Consider the following 24,338-nt stretch of genomic DNA (forward strand, 5'->3'; position numbering starts at 1 on the left):
CGTGAAAGGCCAATGGGTCGAATGCTTCGTGTTTCGACATCGAAGGAAGTGCGTCGTATTTCAGCCGCAGCAATTTACCGGCGATTTATAACCATTGACGAAAAGTCATGGACGTAGAAAAGTTAGGGTATATAGACACGCGTAAAAGTATCGATATACGAAGTGTATCGGATCGTAGAACGGTGTATGGGCTTTCCAGAAGAAAATAAGGGGACAGTGTAAAGTAGAAAGTTTACGCGTTGCCTGGTACCGTTGCACTTGAGTTCTATGTGGTTATACAACGACGATATGGCATCGAGGTGCACGAGAAAATTGTAGGAGAACGTTTACGCAAATATGCTTCTCGTACGTTGTCACTGCGGAGAATTAAGCTATGCCAAAATTAAATAAAATTATTAATATTTATACGTACTATTTTCTACGTAATGAAGTCGCTCAGGATCAAAAATTCCTGTCATCTCTATTTTTATCTATTGTTATCTATTGTTATATACTATTAGTATTTACCAAAATACACAATTGGTTTAAGTTTTCAGAAGCAAAATGATTAGCCTCGATGGACGTTTGATTCTGTGTGTTTCTATGTAGCTCGGTTAATGATCGGTAAAGTAGTAATCCTAAAAGTATAATGTAAAATATTATCTTAGAAAAATAATAATAGAAAAAATTTGTTATAGTATAATATAGCGTTAGATAAATAAAAGAAGGTGCTTAAATTGTATATGACAAATTAACATAGAATGATTCATTTGTAATAAATCGTTTCGTGAAGATAATGATATTAATTCCTTCTCCTGTTTCAGAAATCGGCAAGTGCGGCTGCCACGTCCAACTTCTGCAACCCGTAAGTTTGCCACGATATACTACCAAAATATAATTGACACTATACGGTCCGCTTACGCTCGGATATCAAGCAAAGGCAGATTATAAATCACGAGACCTTTAGCTTCGTGCTAATGTACGCTTTTACGATCGGCTCATTGCCACAAAGTGCGTCATAAAGAAGCTAATAAAGTCCATCCGTGCTGGATGCTATCTTTATGAATTCGTGCCAGCCAGCTTTGCGCTTGTTTCGTTTTGTCCCTAGTCGTTGTTCCTTTTGTCAGCTCAACGCTGTACTTCAAATTTATTCGGCTAGAAATTCAGGTAAATTTATTCATGTTTCTTCAACCTGTTGGCCGAGTCATCCCTTAATTATTTAAAAGTTCCATGAAGATATGATATTGATTTCACGTTGGTCCTGAATTTTAATAAAAATTTTAATACATTTGAACAAAACGTAAGAAGATAGTAAATTGCTGAATAAATTATCGCGTGAACTCGTCTCAATTAACAGGTTGAAAATTCATCGATAGGAATATAGATTAACTCTCGATTTCAAAATTGTTAAAATCGGCAAAGGTATCTTCGAACAAAAATGTTCGAACAAAACATCGCGTAACTAAAAATACTCTCAGGAGAGCGGATAAAAGAATTAGGAAAAAAATCACGAAAAAGAAAGATGCAAGCAAAAAATAGTTTCGCGTCTAGGGATTACCGAGCTTTTGGAAATATTTGTATAACCCAATTTACAGGACAGACAGGTGCCGGTAAGAATTTTCACAAGTGTATTTTTTAAAGCAAACACGGGCCGTTGGTCGTTAACTGAAAAATCTGGACAAAAGCGGGACGTTTAAAACAATTACGCGGCGAGAGATTGACGAAATTTTTGTCGCATTTCCTTGCCGCGCGTAAAACTTTTCGCATTAATAATCGCACGGAATCATTGTCCGGCCGCGAAACGAATGGGGAGATTTTTGTACAAGCCAGAGGATAAAAAGGGACGTTTGACTAGGTGACCTCCATCGGGTTTTTGTCGCGTATGTTTGCCTCCGTTCAACGCCGACGCCTGCAAAAAGATCGTTAGCGGGATCTAGAAATGGTATACCGATGTGGCTTATCGATTCTAATTTACCGGAAAGTCATTATCGCGCTAAAAAGTTGCTATTCCATTCCATAATGTTGCCTTGGAATTCCTGTCAGACCCAATTTTCAGTTATCTGTTCTAGTCGTCCTAAATTCGCAACGAATTTCCAGGTAATTTCAAGTTTGAATCATATTATGATTGTGTATTTCCTTGGACATTCCTCTCAACATGAAAACCATAAATACGTATATAGGATGAAAACCTATTGCCGTAGCCATGGAATTTCTTGAAAGAATAGATTTGAATTATTCAAACGTACCAAAATTTTCTAATTTGAAATGTAACGAACGTAAATTCCAATTGTGCCATTTTATAACGTAAACATAACTAAACCTGCCACAGTGGAAACCCCGTTAGCCTAATCTTCGCTCTAATCGGCGAAACAATTTCGACTTTATCTCTCGGCCATGGATTGCAACACGGCTGAATACGCATATTAGCGATTATTCGCGTCGATCGCGCGACAACGATGCCCGCGTAACCGATAAACGTTAATAAACCTCGTATAACTATATTGGACGACGTGTAATTCCCGATTCAATCGGCGGAATCGTCTCTCTATGACTGTGAAGAACGTCACCGTGGAAACGATCGTAATCTGATGTCTGCCCCGAGAAAGCCCGTGATTATTCTAATGCATCGAACTAAGCAAGAGAGGATCGACTTGTATCGGATCGACTTAATATTCATCGTCGAGCGCCTTACAAATTGTATTCTCAATTTTCATGAGGAAGTCCTCCTTCCAAAGTGATTTGGTCGTCGCGTCGCGTATCCTTGGGTTAAAAAGCGAAAAGTCAGCTGGAAGTTGTAACGATCTAGTTGTGTAGGAGGTTGGAAAGAAGGAGAGGGAGGGAAGAAGGTGACTTTTTATCGAGACAGCCAGGTCGTACGATGGACCGATTATAGGGTGGAAGTATCGAGTGGACCATTAAATCGTAGCCGGAGCAATTACAACCGATCTACTCGCGTCTGATGATGTTGATTTAAGCCACGCTCTCAGTGAGATCGTCAAAGATGCCGTTTATTATTCGCAATAGTCGATTAGTGGAGGAATAGCGCGACACAGCCAGCGCTTTATCGAGCTTTCTCGAGTGCTTTAAGAAATCGAACGGAGGACTTTGAAGATTGAACGCCGAAAGAGGCGCGCTATTAGCAAGCACAGGGTACGCTGTTGCGACACACCGTGTCTAGCTTGTTTGGAATTTAAACGAGTAAATCGAGTCGGTTGGCTCAGCCAGAAGAGGCCAGACAGATTCGAGAGCGTACAATTAATTAATTTTTTCTCTGATGAAGTTTGTAACGTTTATCGAGAGAGAATTTATAACGAAATATGAACGGTGCGAAATATCGGAGGCACGTCTTATCTCTTTGTAGACTTTTGGCTATCTAATTTAAGTATTTGACAGAAGCATCCATTTCTACTTGAATTACTCCATCCGAGACATTGATAAAGGATAGGATTTAATTCCATAATAGAACAATAATTTAATAACGAAGAAAGTTCGTTTTAATTGAAAAATTCGTACTGTTTGCTGCTTGTTATTAATATCTTTGAAGGAAGGGAAAGGGCAAGGAAAGGGACAGTTTAATTACTCAGAGGTTCTAGTCGAAATTCACGAAGAACGTACGAAACGATTCGAAAAAAGCGAAGCTTAAATATTTAATAAAAAAAGGAAGTCAGAAACGCAGTCTCATCTCAGACTCTTTTTCTCCTGGCTCTTCGACTCTTTAATCAATGAGCACCGAGAAAACTTCCGTAATTCTTCCTGTTCTCGCTGCATTTCTCTTCTCTTTCCTGCAACGATATACTGAAAAAGATATTTACTCGTCCTAACAAAGTTCATTAAAAACAGAACCACGGCCCAAGAACTCGGAAATTACTTACTGATTTGGAATTCAATTTCGAGGAACGCTGGAAAACTATTTCCCACTCGTAATCAGCCGATTCTTTGCACCCGCCGCTAATGACTAAAGCGTTAACGAATGAAGAATATGAAGAAACACGTGCACGGCCGAAACGGCGAGCGCAAGTTCGCCAGTTCGAAGTGAAACTGCTCTCGAACAACTCTCAGAGCCCGAGAAGGTCTCGTTAAAAAGTGTTCAGAAGTGTATCAGTTATCGAAAACGCCTCGACCAGGTTGAATGGGTCGGTGACACCCGAGAAATCACTTTCATGAACGAGAATCCTTAAGGTCGCGTTTAGAAGGAGAGAGAAAGAGGAACGAGAAAAAAGGAGAAAAAAATAGATAGATAGATGGATAGATAGAGAGAGAGAGAGAGAAGGAGAGAGAGAGAGAGAGAGAGAGAGAGAGAGAGAGAGAGCGTACAGACAGGAAGGTCGGCCATCCCGCGGCAACTCGTTCCCTTCGAAATTCTCGGCGAAATATCGACGCGATTCCGATAACTTATGACGGCTGCTGCTTCCAGTTCCACCACTTCTATGGTGATTGCCTTTTGTTACGGCTGAATAGCGTCCGTTGGTGCTCGAGTCCTGGCTTGTGCCGTTCCATGAGGTTCCTTGCACTCGTTCCCTTCGTACCGGGAGAAAATGGAGTTCCTTTCTACGGGACTCTTTCGAGGGACAACTTCTTTTCGACTGAAACTGACCGCAGCGCAGCTGAGTAGGCAGGGAGACCCGAAGGACCATGTACCACGGCCATCGAAGAAAAGGGAGTGGAAAGTGGGTTTTCACTTGAAAGATCGTTGGGAGGCAGGGGAAATTATTGGAGGATAAAGTTTTAGGCCCTTTGCCCTCTGGCGAACAGATTGCAGGTTTAGCCATTTCACTGTTATTTTTATTCTATGAAAATCACTGCAGGCTGTCGCGTACAGTAACCACTCGATCTTCGTTCGTTCTTTTATTGAATCGAGCGGAGAAGTTGTTGCGTTTTTACCGTATTAGATATCGCCATGTTATATTTACAGGATTATCGATATTTCCACGAGTTTTTCGATTGCTTCTTTGTAGAAGCTTCGTTGTTTGATCGTGAAATAACCCCGCCAGAGGAGTATATACACCTTATCTATACAAATCGCTATTATCACAAACGAAACGCAAATAAAATCGAAGATATCAATTTAATCGTCAATCGAACGGGCGCGACCGATATTCCTCAGGAAAACCACTATGTACGGCTCGCGTTTCGAACAATCGTTTCACCTTCAATACCAGTCCGTTGTTACCATTTTTACAGGAATATTTTGATATTTTGCGCTGCAAGTTCCAACTTGGAAAACATTCGCTGATACGCGGTACAACGTTGGCAGGAAAAATTCTCTGTAAAAATATGGCCTGAGATAGAAGCCGGATCGGTAGGGAAATATGTAGGAAGGAAGATTCGATCGATCGACGGCCCATTTAATTTTCAGATTCTATTTTTAAATGGCAGTCGCGTTTGGGTTTTCTCTGTGAGCTCTGCTCGCCGTATCTACGAGGATGGCTAGCATCGGCGGTGGAAAAGGGGGTGGACAGCATTCCTTTCTATGCGTAACAAAATTAAATTCTCCGACGACGGATTGGTAACCGCCGCATTCTTCTGCGTGCGGAAAAACTAATTGCACCGGTTCGTCTTCAATGAATTTTCCGTGGCCATTATTCAGCTCGGGAACATTGCCACACCGCCGTTGAAAAAACAAATACGTTGTGTGTCATTTTGCGAGAGGGTAGTCGCGTTTCCGTGGAAAGAACGAACGTTGATTGACCGTTCCTGTGGACTCGTAAATTTTTATAATTCGTTCGTTTAATTTTTGCTTTTATAAACGCTCACGTGTGTTCGTGACTTGTTGATACTGAGCCGACTCGATTGCTCGAATTTATCGTCCGTTCGTATCGATATTATTGCCCCGCTTTTACACCGCAGCCACTGGAACTGCCTTTTCCCTATTCGTTGACTATCGCCAATACTTTCGGCTAATTTTTGGTACAAGTGACCTGAAATTTGTGATCGATTGCACCTCTAAGGTTAGATGAGTTTAATAATTTTTCTATCGGTGAATGATTTTATTCGTCGTTTTATTTTTCGTTTCGTTTCACTATAAAACGTATGACGATCAGAGTCGAAGTCGACAGTCTTAGGCATTTCAAATTATCCGGTTCTCACGTAACACATAACATAACTCGTTAAAAATGTGGACAACACTAGAGTTTTCTATCGTTGTACGACGATATTTTACTCGTTAAGAGTTTACCCGTCGCAGTTGGAAGTTGTACGAACGTTTTCGTTGTTTTGGAACTCGATGCTTTAGCGAGGCGTGCCGCTACGATTCAAACGAGACAGTTTGTCGAGTTTAGTTTGCATGATTTTTACAGTTTCAAGTATTGCGCAAATTTAATTGTTTTCGCTCCTCTAGTCCCATCGTACTATTGAATACCGCGATAATTGTCTAAAAATCTAGGAAAAGTGACGATCATTACGTTATGAAATCTCCCGGCATTCGCCTCCTGTGATCGAAACAGAACTGGTTGTCCAGATAAATAGACAAACGTAATCATAAATGTACGTGTTGATGTTATCGTGAATTTGTCCTGTAGTTCATCGAAAAGCAAGCAAGAGTAGAAAGACGAATAATAATTAATTCGTATGGTTTATCGGCCGATTAAATATTCATATGACTGTAGAAATGCATAGAGTTGCCTAGACACTTGTCAAAAATTGTAACTTTCTTCTTAGTGCAATCAATGCATTATTTCTTCAGCGATAAATATTTCTAACAAATTTGTAATTACTTATGCTGTCTATGATTTGTAAAATCTTACCAATCACATTGATAGTTTTGATTAAAAGTCACTCGAGATATATCATCGCGTATATGAAAGATTGGACAAATTGAGCTATTAATAAATCATAATAAATAAGGATAGGGACGATTGGGCCGGTGAATTATATCTATTTAGAGAACGATGATTTATTTTCGGTACGCGACAGGCTGTTCGTGCAGAGGGTTAAAATACAAGGTTCACCGGCAGCGCAAATTAACAGTATAAGGCAGGTTTATGTTGCCATTGATCGTCAGTTTAATACCACCGACATTTTTTTTACCGTTCACGCGTAAAAATCCCTTAAAATGTTACCAGCAGAAAATTGCTGTTTTCCAGTTTTAATAATGGTATAGGTTTCGCGTAAGGCACGACAAATAATTTCATAAATTGCACTGCTCTTTACCGGTATCGCTGGTCCCATGCCGGGTGCGAGGAACTGTTTAAATTTCGGTATTAAAATGTTAACTCTATATCATTTAGTACCACCTTTTTCCACCTTTATTTTTCCAAGTTGAAATATAGCACAATGCTCGATAGAAGAGCAGATAATTGTTAGTTTAAAATAACGCGAACAGCGAAAGTAATCTTTTATTTTAAAATAAGGAGATTATTAAATTAATTTCAATAGAAAGTGGAAGAAGTACACAAGACCTTACTTTGCAGACTTTTTTAAATTTCTTTACGAACTTCGTCCATCGCTTAGGAAAGGAACAGGTCGGAAAGAATCATTTAAAAAAATAACGATCAGAGATGTCTTAGACCCCATAAATTGTAAATTTTAACAATTCAAGAAGCAAACAGTGGCGAGTAGAAAACGGTCATCCGAAAAGTGGATTTCATTGTATCCAGAAAATAACCGCGAGAAATTTCGCGTTTAGCCAAAGAAGAAAAGATTTCCGCTTATTCTCCGCGGGGATCTTAAGAAAAGCTGCGAACATTTCTGCGCAACTTCCCTGACAAACTTACCCTACCCCTTTTCAAAGGCGCCTCTAAGTTTCCTTTCGTAAAGTTTTACCTTGACCCAGCAGCCGTAGCAGGCCTGGATGAAGTGCAGTGAGAATGTGCGCAACTGGTTGGCTGACAACTTTCCCGACACGTGAGAATTGCAGATGCTGCCTCGCTCTTGCTTTTAAATGTCTCTGGGAAGCTGTTAGACGCCGCGTCGTGCTCGTTTCTTCTTTGCTTGCTCATCTTCGTCTTTTCTCTGTAGTTTCTTTTTCCTCCTCCTTTTGCCTTATTTTTTTTTCTTCACGCTCGAGGCGTCAGCGGGGAATGTTGAAGTTGCTAACACTGGATGAGCAACGTATTTCGTCTCGTTGGTAGATTCGTAGGGTGAAACTGATTTTTTTAGTAACTCTCACCGGATCTGACACATTGCTCACGTAACGAAAGGTGAAATTAGATTTTTCGAAGCTTCTAAGAGGTTGATAGTTAGAGAGTTTGATCTCGTGAAAATTATTCTTCCGTAAGAATCAATCTATTCTTCATAATTATTACTCTTCACGGAATTTTATATAACTTGCAGCACGAAACGATACTGTAACGATTGCTGCAAAAGTAGGTTACATTTATCGAAATACTGAAAGTGGTATAACGATAAATAAATAAAACGAAACACAAAAGATATAAATCCTAGGAAGGTACATTACCTTTGAGGCAATTTTGCTATTAGCTTTTCGAACAAACCGATGATACAACTCGAGACAAAGCACGTTTGTTTCTCACGAACCGTGACAAAACCTCGTTCAGTTGCTTATGCGATTCTCTAACAGTTTGCATCCGATCAATATCGCTAGTAACGTCATTACACAGGTCTTGTCAAAATGCACGCACGATTTCGATGCAGCATTATCGCGTTTAGCGGCCGATAGGTGTAGCCAGACTGAAATTTTTACCAGGCTTGCCGGATACCCGGTCCGGGAGCAAATATAATTTTACCGTAGGATATGGCGAAGCAGCCATGCTGAACAAAACGGATTTGAAAAAATAAAAAATTCACTCTGCCCTTCCGTGGAACGATTTTCGGTGTGATTCGGTGACAGAGAATCGGTTGTTTAAATCGAATAATTTTGTTTGCCGGCCGCTCGAATTGCGGTCGTTTGTCACGTTTGTCATATAGAAAATTCTTGCTCGCGCTTCGTCGCTTGATGAAACGATCCGAACGTTTCAGATATTTAAATGATTCTTTATTCAAACGTATTCTTCTTGTTTTATCAATCGAGGGACAAAAAAAAATCCTCGGGAAAAAATTTCGGGAACGAAATTTTTGCTACGAAACTTCAAATAGATCCAGAACCAGCGTCTTTTTTTATGTTACAACACCTTCGTTTTTACCTATAATTATTTAAGAGCTATTACATAAGATGGAATATTATCGTGGGTTCTGTTGACAGGAAATGAGACTTAAATACTTTTCAAATTGTAGTAATATATCAGAGATTTACCTAATTGAGTGACAGGCGACGTTGGCAGTGTCGCTCGTTGTCGAGTCAACTGTCCGAGCGGTATCATTTAAATAATTGCCGTGGCATATTCATCGAATTAATAATGAGTAACTTCAACCGTGTTTAACAGCTTTCATGCGGATTTCTCGCTTGGATCTATACGAATTCCGTAACAGGATTTCCAATGTTCTATCAAAACATTTTCCTAATCAATGAGATAAATTCTGATCCTTCTATAAATCATGAATCACTGTTATTCAGTAGATAAGTTAAAATTCGCTAATAACGAAGAACGCGGAATGTTCCAAATATCGTGTAGAAAATCAAGCGCGTTTCGTTTGGTAAATATTCCTTTGTTACTTATTTTCTGAAGCGACGCTCTTCAAGTTCTTCATCGCGGAACACACACCCACTCGTCAAATTGAACGCGTTATTTAATCCACGCAACGCGTTAAAGGCAGATCCACGGCTTACGTAGATAGGTGATAAGGTAATTAAACATCGCATTCTATCATCGAAGCAGTAAGCTTCGTTTCTGAATGCTCCATCGCTAATCAGTCAAAGAAACACCAAAGATGTGAATTCGGTACGTTTGCCATGCGTATCGCTTGCAAAGTATATTAGGCAGCAACGTGCGGCTGCATTCTCGCATAATTGCACGAGGCCACACCTAAATCGTGCGTTCGTGCATTTGTGCATTTACTCTAATTTGATCATATGAATGGTAAAATCGACAGATTTGGCGATCTGTTCTTCGAATCAATGTTGTTCGTTATGCAAATTGATATTTTTATGTAATAGGAATAATTAAATGGAATTTAGTTGGACACATTTAAATACTGATTGTATGTAATTTCTTTTAACCCGTGCCAAGTGAACTGTTACGTTATAAATTTACAATAACATTATATAAATCGCGTGATAGAATTCAAGAAAAGATAACCGATTACCGAATGAATAAAAACGAGTCAGGATAGTACTGTTATCGAAAATTAGAATCACGCTCGAATCGAGCACTTTCATACTACAGAATTGAAATATTATGCGCTACGCTCGATATTGCAAAAGAGAAACACATACATATTTCCTATGATGATTTTTAATCTTCGAACGATCTACTTCTCGAAAAGAAAGAGGAAGAGAAAAATAATACGTTTGAAAAAAAAATAAGAAAAGGGAAGGGAAGATTAAAGGAGAATGGTATATTAGAAGGTAAGTGTTTCGCTTGGAATGCAATGATTTATGACGATGATCGCGCAATAATAGCAACAGCCGAAGAAGCCCAACACGCGGTCAAGTAATTTCTGCCTCGTCATCCCCATCCGTGAAGGCTGTAAGGAATCCGACCGATTTATGTTAACAGTAGACAAAGTTCATCAGAACGCGTAGAATGTAATGCGCGGATTCGGAAATTTTGAAACTCCTCCAGTTCTCTGATTCCCGACGATTCCGGATCCCCATGTTGGCTCATCAGTCACACGTGACTGTATAATGTCCATTACACGCGGAACTGGCGAATGGATTAAGCAAATCGGTTCACGACACACGTAACATGCGCGTACGTTCACGCAGGCCAGGTCTGTCCGCGAATGCGCGTCCAACTACACACACAGACAGGCTAGGTTGTGTGCGTACACCTGGCCGCGTGTATCGCAGGCCACAGCACTGGTTGCACCTAGTATCGGTTAGAATTTCCCAAGCCACAATAATTTTAGGTACCGGTGACCATAAATATCTTTCAGTCCGTTGGTAATTTTAGGCCGCACTCTGTAGTCTCCTTGAATGTGGCAAACAGAGAATAGCCGCTTTTCGAGGGCTGCGTCTTCGAAGATACATCGACGACTACGCGTTCGTTCCACTGGTTTTGCCAAAGATGGCCAGGTTATTTTATATAAATCGTTATAAGATTGTGACGATCTTGGCAATTTAGAGTACGGAAAATATTTGCTCTGTATTCATTAGGAAATATTTGCAAACTGTAATTACAACATTTATTATTTAATAATTGAATTGGAATTATATTATATTTTCAGCGACCCAAAAATACCTTCATGCGGTTAGAAAAATTATTAAATGGGATTACAAGAATTTCAATATCCATCCATCGTAAGTAAACTATTTTTTGCGCTAAATGTCAGAATTCAGTTGTTATTGGATTGGATTTCCCAAATCTATTAAATATTCCGCGCGTCAGAAATGTTTAGAGTCGACGGAAATGGACGCATGAATAATCGATTTGACAAATCATTTAGCTTTGTCGATATCTCTTGTCAATATTTTGAACGATATTATGTGTAGAATACACGCAGAGATTGAAAATATCATAGCCTAGATTTTTCACTACTGGTAGAAGGTGTCTTCCTGACCTGTTTATAAAACTCTTCCGTTTCTTATGATAAAACATCTTGAACTAGAATATCCTTATCTCGTTATTCGAACTTCCAACCACCTTTTACCATCTTTTTTCCTTCTCTGAATATTATCTATGCAGTGTTAGCGCTGCAGGGTTTCATATTGCGCGGAGAATTAATGGAGGCAACGTCGCTATCTTCGAAATTATCATTCAATGCATTCTGCGCGGATATTATTTTTCGGTTATGCAAATAAAACTGTGGCTCCGCCGGGAGCAATATGCGAATTCTCAGCAGAGGGAGCTTGTAGACTTTTATATCTGCGGGAAGGATGAAAGGAAGAGCGAATACAAGATAAAAATATGTAGGATACAAACTTCTTGCAAAAACGTTGCACTCTCGAGGCATTTCCTAAATCTTTTCTCTGTAGAGCCATTTTCTTACGGCACGTGATTGATTTTCAAATTGTAATCGATCGCAAGCAATTGTAATTTAATCTGCATATCGTAGAACAAATTTTCATTTTTCGATAGAAATAAGGATATTAAAATTGTGTTACAAACGGTAATTGAAGAAGAATTCAATCTTCAAAGGAATACTAATTTCTAGATGTAGAGTGAAGTATCTAGATGTTTTAATATTGGGCAGGAGTTATTATTAGATCAACGTTTTTATCTGAACATGGTCTAGTTTATTGAAAATTGCAAAACAATTTAATTGATGTACATACTTATGTATCTTAGTGACAAATTACGAGCCAAATGATTTCGTAACAGCACGAATCGGTTACATAGTAGCCCGTTAGTTTGGTGAGTCATATGTTTGCACGACGTAGAAATAAACAAGATCACAGCGTTGCGAAAATAAGTCGGTCGAACTTTTTTAAAGATGAAATTGGTTTATTCCATCATTTCCTTTCTAGTTCGAATATCTAAATCTAAATAGATGGTAACAGTGACCTTTTTATCATTGGATTTTTTATTTGTGCCATTCGGTAAATTTCTATCCGCGCGCGTCGTCTATCATGAATTCATATGAAAATGCGGGTTTTTTTTCAGCCAGAAATCAGTTTTTAATAGGTTCGCATCGCTGTGTCCATTTTTCTCACGATGAAAAATTTCTTTCGTTACATTATATTTGATCAATACAGTGATAAAAATCGTTATTTGATTCGGTGCTATATTGTGAGCCCCATTATTTACAAAAGCAGAAATACGATATTTAAAAATATTAAAATATGATAACGGAAACTGTTCTAGAAAAGGAAAAACGAGAAAAATCTAAACGAAATAATTTATCATCGAAATTAAATAAAAATTGTACAAAAATTGTAAGGTACGATACAATATAACATAATAACATAATAATAGCTATGTTTTTTTTAATTAAGAATAAGATTCAATTCGCGAAATAAAAATTTGTCTTAAAGATTAAAATAGTAATTAATGGATAGATATGGAATTCGTTTGTTTAAATCATACAAAACACACGAAACGTATCATGCGTCTATTATCGTTTTATCGATCGTGAAGTGCATTCTTGTAAAAGTCATTGCAGTTTTTATCTGCGCGTTAACGCGTTGCAAATTCAATGAAACGAGTCCCTTCCTGCGAGCGAAATGGGGTTGTAAATCGTACCGGAAGTATCCCACGAACCACGCATTCTTTCATTTCCCCTCATCTCCTATACGCGCATTCCTTCGTATCATTTTTTTCCAGCCTCTCACTCACGCCTTCGAACTGGTACGCATCGCTCTTCAAATATTCATACTCGCTTTTTCTTTCACTATCTTTTTCTTCGAGTTTGTTTTACGGTTTTACTCCTGCCAGTCGTTTCATTCGTCATGTTTCGCGTATCAAGTATGCATCTCTCTGTCTCGTTACGTCAGATTTTAGAAATTGTCAACGTAGAGAAATTACATCGAGTCGATGAAACGTAATTAAGAGATAATAAATGACACTTGATAAATGAGCGAATACGTCTGAAGAATGTGAAGAAGAAAAATACATAAAACAATATGTGTGTACGAGGGCTAGACACGATGGGAGATTTCAGAAAACAAATGGAAGGTGTCGAAAGGGGGAAAAGAGATATTTTATGCTAACGCCAGACGTGAACGCTGCCTGTTCATTATAACTGATACGCAATAATCTATGTATGTAAACGAAATAACTTTTAATATAACTTGCAAATAAGTTTGAAAACTTTAATCTATTAAAATTGATGGGGTTTTTCACGCAGACAGAAAAGAGAAAAGAAGAAAGAAGCAACTCTTCTCAATTATGTTGCAATTTGTCTTTCATTCTTCAAACATCAGTCCATTATTCTTTATTCTTTTTAATTTGCCAATAGCAATGCGATAGCAATCCTGAATAGCTTACTTACATAAAGCGCAGTAGCACAATAAGTTACCGCTAAACATTATATTTTCATCGCGTTATCGCGAAACGATTTATCGCGAAATAATCCCGTCTGACCTATAAATTCCTTTTCGCTATCAAAACGACACTCCAACGAGGCAGCAAGCTTTTTGTCCAGAAGTACGATCGTGCGCTACGGTTGTTTCGCTTTTTCTGAACTTGAAAGTTCGCTCGTAAATAGCCGGTACACCGAAGAATCGTCGCGGAAACGTTTCAATCTCGCGGAGACAAATACAAGCTCGCCAGAAATTTCCAAGCGACCATTTTCCAACTTTCCACATAATGTGTTTTCTCCGCGTTTCGCTAATACAACCGCGGCGGAACATAGAGATCGCCTATCCGACCATGTATAATTAATTAACATGTGTTTATGCTTTGCACGATCTTATAAATATTCATGGAACACTGGGCTAAGGTATACAGCTGATCGAATTTGGTAATTTCCAAAAATCTATCCAGACGATAGTTGAAATCGAAAGATATCGAGTATCGAATATATTCCGGCGATCCATTAACGTTTAAAAATCTAAACCGATATCGGACAAATTTTTTGAACGATTTACAATAATAAATAAAAATGTTATTAAAATAGATTTAAATTCATAGAAAAATTAGAGTACATGCACTGTTGGAATAAATTGAAAGCGAAGAATTGAATTTGGCGGTTCGCGGTATGCGTGAATTAGTAATTTGATGAATTGCGAGCGAAAATCGATCATATTATTAATTGAAATATATCAGTTATTGCTTATGCTAATGTAAAATGAAACATCGATTTTGTAACTTCTGATTCTGATACACATTTCGCGGTAGATAATATTTGTAACATAAATATTAATCGAATATTGGTAAACTATTTGCATTCGAGTCACAATTGCAGCTGACAAGTGGATTCTATGACGCTTTTTTAAATATTATGATTTCGATAGATTTAAATATTATAGTATAACGTTGTTAAAGAGAATTCCATATGAAATATTTATTGGATAATAGTTTTGAAGCGACGTGAATATCTAAGCGAGTTATTTCGAAGTGGAATGAATGATGAGAACGAAATATTAAGAAAGCGCGAAAAATAAGAAACGTATAAGATGGAAATGAATGTAAATCGCGACGCCAAAATTCTTGTCAAAGATTTTCGTGTGATTCTAGGCGATTTTATTCTATATCCATGATTATTACCAAATTTATGAGAATCACCTTTTAGAACCGATACTTCATCGAATTACATTAAAGTAATAATGTTAAAACAGATCGTTATAAGATTATAAGATCGTAGGATTCGATATTCAATTAAACAGGAACAACTTTACTTTTATCGGATTAGAGCTAAGCGAATCGAAGTGAAATAATCGGCACGGAGCACAATTTGATATCGACGAAATTACACGAAATCGTAATCGCTTTCAGCAGTACGATTTTGAAACGGACTTTAGAATTATTTTAGGACAGTGACGTGTAATTTCTAAGGTTCTCCGGGAGTTCCTCAAGTTTCTAAGGCTTCCGGAATTCTGCAGTTAAACTCTGATACCACTGAGCCAATAGTGCAACTGTGGGATATTACGCAACAGACGGTTAACTTGTATTTTAAACATTTGCCTCCCGGCTCGCGAATTTTTCCTTCAAACAAAGTTCAGGGGATTGTAGTGCCATATTTTCGAAATTTTATCCAAGATAGAAGCAAAGACACACATTTACCTTGTCGATTGAAAAATACGAAAAATACAAACTCGACGGTAGTTAAATATAAAAAGACGTTGTGTCCTTTTCTGCCCTTCCCTCCTTCGTTGACTAAAAATTGCATTTTTGCAATTTGTGTATTCTTCCCTTTCTTTTTTATTTGTCATATCTGATTCTTGCTCGATTAAAACAAAAATGGGGATAATTCTATTTCCATCGAAAAACTTTCTGGTTATTTGTATTGTTTCTAGGCATACATTTTGTTGACGTGTTAAGCATGTACATTGACATTATCGGTTTCACAATACAATCAATAAGTTTTCTTACTTATTAACACAGGATTGAATGGATCGGTCTGAAAATCGACGCAATTATTAATCGACATTCGGCTGAGCATTGTTGCCGAGTGGTATGTGCATCAATCCGATTGTCCCGCGCAAATATGAATTTTCCAGAAACTAATATTACTTCTCTTAATCGTTCCGATATGAAATTGTCGAAATTCAATCCGATGTAACTTGCAACATAGCTAAGGGTAGACGAATTTCACGTTAGTACACGTTAATTAAATCACGCAAACTGCGAGAGATTAATTAGTTAGTTGTTACCGAACTCGATTCCTGTATTTGTAGTTCAGCTACTGTGAATATATAATATATATGTATATATTGTGCCTCGAGAAAAGCAATTTTGATAGTGGACAAAAGGGAGATACGCAAGGGACGGTGAACGTAAACATTGAGAAATAATAGAGGATAAGGTTTTAAAAGCAACGTATCGAGCTGAATCAATTCAGATTTAAGTCGCTTTCTTGTGACCGAAATTTCCAAATTTCGTTGTTCAAGCGGGGAGAAATTTAAATAAGATTGATGCAATATGTGCGATAACTTGATATTTCCAAATAAGGAAAAAAGTAAATTTTGATGGATAAAAATTCTAGAGAATAATATCTTTACTTTAATATCTACGTATTATTGGCAAATAGAAAAACGTACCTTTGGTCGTCCCGTGCTATTACATACTATAGAATTATATTAATTTTATTATATAATATAATATAATATTTAATGAATTATATTAATTTTTAATTATATTAAAAATGATTATATCATAGAACATAGATATAAAAAATTGATCAAATTCCTTTTTACAAATTCTTTTAATTTCCTTCGATTCAAATGATGAACAGCTATATCTTGCCAGGTGGACGATGTTTTGGTCGGATTCAGAAAAAACACGATTCGGTTAGAACGAATCTGTCGTTTAAAGCCTCGATTGTTCGGGCTATGGTCTGGCTAACGAAAAGAATGCATGATTACGCGGTGACAATTGATCAAAGCACTTTCGAAACTTATTTGCGGCGTGCGGCGCAGCTGTGTGTAAAGTTGGAATGCGGCGCGTGTGCCACGCGGAATGAGTCACGAACCGTGTGCTAAATTGAGATGGCCGGTCGGCTACAATCGCTCGGACACGCAACGCGAAACATTCGTCACGGACGAGCGTTCTTATGAAAAATACCCGGCGACGATACGTTCGGGAAAAAAGAGAGAAATTTTGCGATTTACGAACGAAACCAACGAGCAAACAAGGAAAACAACGAAACCGTACGTACCGAAAGTTTGCTTGTTATTAGGTTGTCCGAAAAGTTTTTTTCGTTTAATAAGATGATAATAGATGAACAACAATTTGTTTTATATTATTTTATTGAATTAAGTATGACCCATTTCATTCTATTTCTATTATTATGTTCGTACACAATTCAATAAACTGATATAAAACAAAAAACATTGTGCATCTATTATTTCCTTATAAAACGAAAGAAACTTTTCGGACAACCTAATAGATGTCATCGGTGTAAAATTTCTGGCGGAATTGTCTTACAATGCGTTGACATTTGGAAGAAAGCTCCAAGTTTCAGTTTCGGTGTGTATGTTTCTCATTAGACATTTCGTATTTCAAATTTTGGAATATTTCCATTTTTGTCCGCAAAAATTCTCGAGCCATTACTTCGGACAGGAAAAGTTATGACACTTTTCATCCTTCGTTCTAATCTGTCACGGAAAGTAACAAATCAACGACTATACGTTCGCGCTATTTCCGAAATTTCATCCGGTAGGTATGTTACGAAAACTATAAATTGTACAACAGAAACATTCGTGTAATAAACTTAACACGGGAACTCATAATCCCGAGATTACGAGTGTCCATTCCGTTTTCCCATCCGTTAATCAATTCCGTTGCTGTGAAACGGGCCATCCAGGCTGGTTGGAATTTTTTGACGTTTACACGTTGCTATGTTCGCGTTTACGCCGAAAGACAGAAGAACGAACGGCAAAAAAATTTATATCGTTATTAAATTCACATGTAAAACGGCGTACGCGATATGCATACGTCGTAGAAAGGGGATTTCCAGAGAAACGAGGACGAAACAGCGGAAAGTACCGTTTTCCCGCGTTTTGTCTGAAAGCTTTGTTTCGCTCGTGTTTTTTCTCGTGCCGCGAGAAACACGACAAAAGTATATATGTCTCCTGGCTGGAAAGCCGGCTAACGCCGCGCTGCAACGCTCTCTTCCGTTCTATGATCGCGGAGAAAGCAACGATACCGCGTTTTACTCGGTGATACTTGAAAATTCTATCCCACGCATCGTTGGAAAACGCGAAACACGAAAGGCCGACCACCGTTCCACCGACAATCTTATTGCGTGATTTCGGTCGAGAATACGGTTGTTATGCCAGCAATTTGCATGATGTGCCGACACCAACAGATTACAAATTAAACGAAATATCGGAGAAACGGACAATTAAAAATGGCATTATGCCCGAAATAAAAATATAAATAATGATAGAAACTTTCCAAGATTTTCATAAATTTCAGTTTCCACTAAAATTCCGAATTTTTATGATGCTAATTCGTCGACGCCGATACACTTAGCTTTAATAAAGGAATGGTAAATTTTCATACGTTTCTAATAAAATACGGCTCAATTTAATTTACATTATTGGCTGGAGGATCGTTAAGAGAAAATGCAGGGATGCAGATGGCGCGGTCATTTAAACATTTATGCTAACATTAAACGTGACAAGCGGCTAGAATTTTTGGAGGGCTTGTAGCATGCAGGGACGCGTTACAACCGAATCGTTTATCATGTCAAAATTATCTAATTATTCGGAGAGGGTGGCCGAAAGAGGAAGCAAGAGGGTGGGAGCGGGAGTGAGAGAAAGGGGAAGCTGTACAAGCAGAAATGCATCGCGACGCGACGTGTGTTACAATTCGCCGCTGTCGTCATCGATGTAATATACGAGGCTATAATTTGCAGGCGTGGTTAAATTGAAAATCGCCCCGGAAATCTGGCAAAAAATGTCGGAACGTAATGAAACACAGCCAGCTCCTTCCGACTTGCTCGAGTTATTTTCAAGATCGTGCCTCGAAATTCGTGGTCGCTGGAAAATTGAAACGGACGAAAAGATACCTGAAACGAATCTAAATTCGATTCCGTTTAATTCTCTCGTTGAACAAAACGCGTTCGAGTAGATAAGATAAAATGTTTGCCGTCATTTTTAAGAACATTTTTCAACGCAGCTAACGGATAATTAGAATTAGATTAGATATTGATGAGGAACGATTACGAATCGAATTTGACGGATTGACGTTATGGTTTGCGTTCCAATAGGATTTAATTAATGGCTTTAATTCTAACGAACAACCATGTGCGAAACTATGCGTGTACATGCACCCGTGAAATCGTAATAATTCAATTAATGTAATTCATTGAATGTAATGAGATTTCTCAACGAATCGAGTGACGTTCGCATCGAATGTTCGCGATCGGAAGTGTGATGTTAAAGTTGGATAGACAAGTTAGCAATCTGAAATACGTACATCGTGTAAAATTATACGTAACATCATTTACGCTCAATTGTTTTTTTTTTTTTTCATTTTACGGATCGGGTTTCTTTTTCAGTTGTAGAGTTCATTTGACAAAATGACTGTTCGTAACGCGATGTTTATACTTTGATTAGATAAAAAAAAAATCACTAAATCTGTACTCACAGCTGCTATCGTCAAAATATAATATATTCTGTGAAATCACGAAAAATGTCCTCTTTACCTGTTCAATTAATTTCAAGCAATTGTAACGAAGGTAAAATATCTAGCACTCGGAACTTTTAATCAACAGGGAGTCACTTTCTGTTTCGCTCGAAATATTCGTTGGTTTCATAAATAACGAAATAAAGAAATTTAGTTGAAAAGAACATTTTAGTGGGCGAATCTGTATAATCAGGGGCAAGCGCGAGGGAGTGCTATAAATGTCAAGTTGAACAACGTAACAAATAATTAGTATTAAATATCGTTTAACTGCACGACTATTGTCATTACCACAGCATTACGTCGGGGTAACGATTGTGCCGCAGCGTGCTTATTTCCGATTAAATCCCGCGGCGTATCGTATGTAACTCGAATCGTAACTGAATAGTGATTAGAATAATTCATTGGATTATGGCTGTGTAGTTTCTGATTATATTCCGCTCGTGAATTTCGGAACTTTGTATGGAATTACGATGCTTACAAGCAGATTTTTCCTGTCGTTAAGAATTTATCGACTATCTGCTCGAAATCATTCGACGATAAATGTATTAATTATTAAGCACTAAAATATACCTTAATGCGTATTAATCGTATCGTAACGCTATAATTTTACCAACTTATATAGGACTCACACTTATGCAGGATGACCTAATTTCTTTTCCCTTAATAAATAAGAATTTTTCGGTATATTTTATGCGTATCGGGAAGTTCAGGATATTTCGAGAGAAATTAATCTAAAACTGAAACGAACAGAAACCGAAGGGAAGAAAACAGGTTTCCCACGGGTTTGAAAAGCCAGTAGTAAATTGTAAAAACTGCAAGATCAAAGGAAGTCGAGTCTTCTGAAATTAGTTCGTCAAACATTCCAGCACAAAGTGAAATTATTTGCTTTCGAATCTATCTGTGTACCTCCGAGCGCTCTTTTTAAAATTCTGCAAAGTTCTATTTGAGATTGTTCAACGATCCTGCTTAAAGAGATTTAAGCAATGCATTTAAATTCTAAGTACTCGCTCAGAGGTTTACAGAATGGTGAGTTTAAAATGTCGACACTTATATCGCGTATCCTATAACCTATTCAGTATTGTATCGGCAAAGGTGAAATACATGAAAGTTGCTTTCATAGGCTCAACGGTATTCACCGCATTCTTACGTATCTCGCTCTTGTCTTCTCTGGTATATCGCCCGATATTTCTTCGCGAATGATTCTACCAACGCTTTAAATATAGCAGGTCGCTTTCAAAACGCATTGTATTCGCTCAAAGTGTCTCATGGCTGTTTCACCTTCGTCTCAAGAAACAATCTTTCCTGTGCTCTCGCGAAATATAATTATTTAAAGGAATCTCATATTCTTTGAAATAAATAATCCTCAGAAATAAATAATTATTTATGTGAAATAATCCAAACTTTGGGATTCTTTATTTAAAGCGATCGAAACGAGACTCCGAAAGCGAAACTTGTTACGCAACAACATAATAATCGAGTGACCGTGCACGGATGATACTTTGGTGGATGATCGCCCGCTCGTGGTTAACTCGTTCGCGTATTTCTTTCTCAAGGAAATGAACGCTATCCGTCGGCGATACGCTACGCGTGACAATGATCGGTCGAGTGGGAGACAAAAGGGGAGAAAGAAAGAACGCTAGGAAGAGCGTTAAGAGGATTTGCGTTGCATTAGACGCGACTGGGCAATTCGCCAGTTGTGCTAATCGCGATGCATTCTTACGTCTTGACGGTCGATCGATCACACCTGAGAAATTGAGGCGATATTTTATAACACTTGGCGGTTGAAATTAGTTACGTTGATTGAAACATAACGCAATCGCAATCGTCAATCGAGAAACGGCGGCGATTTCCACGAATAATTACAATTTTTGATTCAATAATTTCTTTCATACCTATGAATCTGAATTTTATTAATGTGAATTTCCCTCCATAATAAGATGTTTTTTAAAAGGAAATTGAATCATCCGTATTATACGTATAATCACGATATGGAATTACAGAAAGATTTCGCGATACCGCTGTCGTACAGGAATGAGAGATAGAACAAACATTTTTTCGACCAATCATACGATTTTAATGAAGACCTTTGCGGATTCATTAACTGGACAATTTTATTTCCGTCCGTAAGCGATTGAACGTATAAATTTCCATGTATTCAGCCGCATCGAGGACGCACTTAAATTCCAAAAACCATTTTAATTAGCGCCGTTCGACATTCATTTAATTCACATATTTTTCTCGTTCGCGCGCGTAGATTCTGATCTAATTAACAGGCCTCTCCGATGCGCACCAAACGGAGTAAAATTGCATATCGCTCGCAGTTATGCCGCATTGGAGCTTTGCCAACGTGGACTTGTTACTTTTATCTGTCGTATCGCTCACTCAACTCGTATTACTTAAATTAAACGAACTCCCGTAACGCTATTCCCGCTGCTGTTTCTTCTTTTACGGTTTTAATTTACATTCTTCACACATCATCCGGAAAATTATTCCAGATAATGGGATTGTCGTATGTATGCCGTCGTACACAGTCTTCATTCGAAAGTGACACAATTTAGAAATGTTAGTTTTCCAAGAAACATGGCGGAGGATAATTTTTTCGAAAATATATATTTGTGGAAATTTCACGTAATTATTACAGATTCCAGAGATCCGATCTCGTGGAAATTTCTTGCCGTTGACGCTGTTGTGGCTTAGACCTGTTCCTAGCGCGTTGTTCCTCCACCCTGAATAGCGATTCAGATGCCATAAGCACACGATGCAGTATCCATGTTGAATAGCTCTCTGACGTGCTGCCTTTCGATCTGTTGTGTCCTTCGTCCCAGATATTAATCCCGATAATTATAAGATGACAATATCTTCCATTATCTATCCATAGAAAAATCCAGTCACCGATATCATCAGACGCAGAAATAAAAAAAAAAAAAAAAAAACACTTATAGCCATTCCTTAAATTTCTCGAACGACCTTTACGAGAAACCATTCGAGGAACCTTGGACCTGCTTTCGATCATCGATCGAAACGAGAAAAAGGAAGAAAACGAGATGGTAACGATACAGCTTGGGTAGGTTGAGTGGCACGATTTGACGGAGTTTGGTCTGCATTCGCCTACTCGGTCGTCTGGAGGGTGTCGAAATGTCGGCGGGCACAGGTCACGGTTATATCCAATAAAGGTGAAATTGCGGGGGGCAAACATGGGGTGGAATTTACGCATTGATGTTTAATGCAAAATTCAAATCGTTCCGTCAGCCCGGCCAGCCACTGCGTCAAGATACTCTTTCGCCCTCGTTCCTTCGTTTCCAACGACTCACCCTCCCGTCCTCTGTTCACGGGGTAACATATGACGCAATCTTGGCAGGTATTGTCAGGGAACCGGCGACATCTTTAATGTATGAGATAGAAGGGGGCTAGGCTAGCTGGCTGCCACCGGTAATTGTCACTGTGTCGACCACGATTTGGTGCGCGCGCGCATCACTGCAACCTCGTTTCCTAGTTGTATAGTACAGGTGTCGGGGATACACGTGTGTCTCGCCTTTGTTCTTCGCATTTCGCGTCGGCGACAGGCATCCCTTTCGTCGCCACGACAAGCGTTGTCGTCGATATTCCCTTTCCAACGGAAGAAGGAAAAATTTATTGGTCCGTCGTTCCTTTTTCGGGCTTTATTGGCTGAGCTTCTTTCGTTTTCCTTTTTTATTCGTCGGATTTTCGTGTTCGAGGGCGTTTCGTTTCGTTTCGTTTCGTTGCTTGACCTGGTTTCACTAGCTTTGCCGCGCGTCCTTACCGATGTATTGGCTCGTTGAATCTCGTCGATTTTGACGCGGCCGCTGCAAGATTGCACAATTGATTCTGCTACGCGAGAAATCGAGATGGATCTTCGTTTCTTTCTTTCCCCTTTTTTACCTCTTCCTTTCTTTATTTCCGGACTTTGTATGGAAATGGATGGCCGACCATTGCGATTCCGCGAATGCCTATGTACGTTAAGCAAAATCAATTCTTTGTGCAAATAAGAAACTTCCATTGATTCGATCTGCGAATGCCCGTGCGTCTTTTTTTTAATTTTTCGTGATACTTATATCGTGATACATCTTTGTTAATTTTCGTAGCATTTGCTACCGATTTTTATAAAAAGATCAGAAATATATTTAGATAATGCACTGTATTCGTATTATAATAGAATCTTATTGAACAGATTTTCGAAGGGTTTGCTCTACCGTACGTATTTCCCGTCTTTTCTGTCGAGTAATTTATACCGGCGATGATGGTAACTTCCAAGTAACACGGGCATGAAAAGATTTCGGCGATGAAACCGTCGGAGAACGTCTGACTTATGAAGCTGTATACTACTAATTTGCTGTTCTAGACTGTTATAAATTTCTTTATCTGTTGTTTCCTCGTATTTCGCTGTTTTCTTTATTCTTTATGACGCCCAATATTTTTCCCGCATCTTTTTCCTTTTCTTTGTTCCCTCAAGAATACAGCTTAATACTCGGCAACGGTAAATTGAAGGAATATTAGCATGTCTGATCTCGCGCGGTTCATACTACTTGCCGCGATGCAGTGAAATTACCAGCAAATTGCTTGTAACTTCACTGTAAACAAGCAATGTTCATCCGTCTGTATTCTCCCGTC

At 38.4% G+C, this 24,338-nt stretch overlaps 1 protein-coding gene across 3 annotated transcripts in view; it reads left to right on the forward strand.

Moving 5' to 3' along the window:
* LOC126923003 (uncharacterized) overlaps positions 1 to 24,338 on the forward strand; it is a 248,788-nt gene that overhangs the window by 81,575 nt on the left and 142,875 nt on the right. For all 3 annotated transcript variants that reach the window (XM_050735985.1, XM_050735983.1, XM_050735984.1), the window contains one exon: positions 804 to 844. The gene's annotated coding sequence lies outside the window, so the exon portion shown is untranslated. The remainder of the gene's footprint in view (positions 1 to 803; positions 845 to 24,338) is intronic.

The sequence above is a fragment of the Bombus affinis genome, chromosome 13, assembly GCF_024516045.1.
Source record: "Bombus affinis isolate iyBomAffi1 chromosome 13, iyBomAffi1.2, whole genome shotgun sequence".
Taxonomy (NCBI): domain Eukaryota; kingdom Metazoa; phylum Arthropoda; class Insecta; order Hymenoptera; family Apidae; genus Bombus; species Bombus affinis.